The following is a 239-nucleotide window of genomic DNA, read 5'->3' on the forward strand; positions in this document are numbered from 1 at the left end:
GTGAAGTACCTGCTGAAGATTGAGCGGCTGTAAGACTCAGCTCATTGGCCGAGCTTCTGTAATGCCTTTAACCTAACTAAGATCCGATTTGTCTGTTTAACTCGCAAGTTTTTTTTCTTTTTACGAAATTGTTCCAAATGTTGTAAGGTGCACCTTATTGTCTACTCCAACATGTCACACGAAGTGCCCTATGAAGTAACCCGATGTGAAATAGAATTAAAGTGTGCATGATCTGACAA

The sequence above is a fragment of the Osmerus mordax genome, chromosome 11 (assembly GCF_038355195.1).
Source record: "Osmerus mordax isolate fOsmMor3 chromosome 11, fOsmMor3.pri, whole genome shotgun sequence".
NCBI lineage: Eukaryota > Metazoa > Chordata > Actinopteri > Osmeriformes > Osmeridae > Osmerus > Osmerus mordax.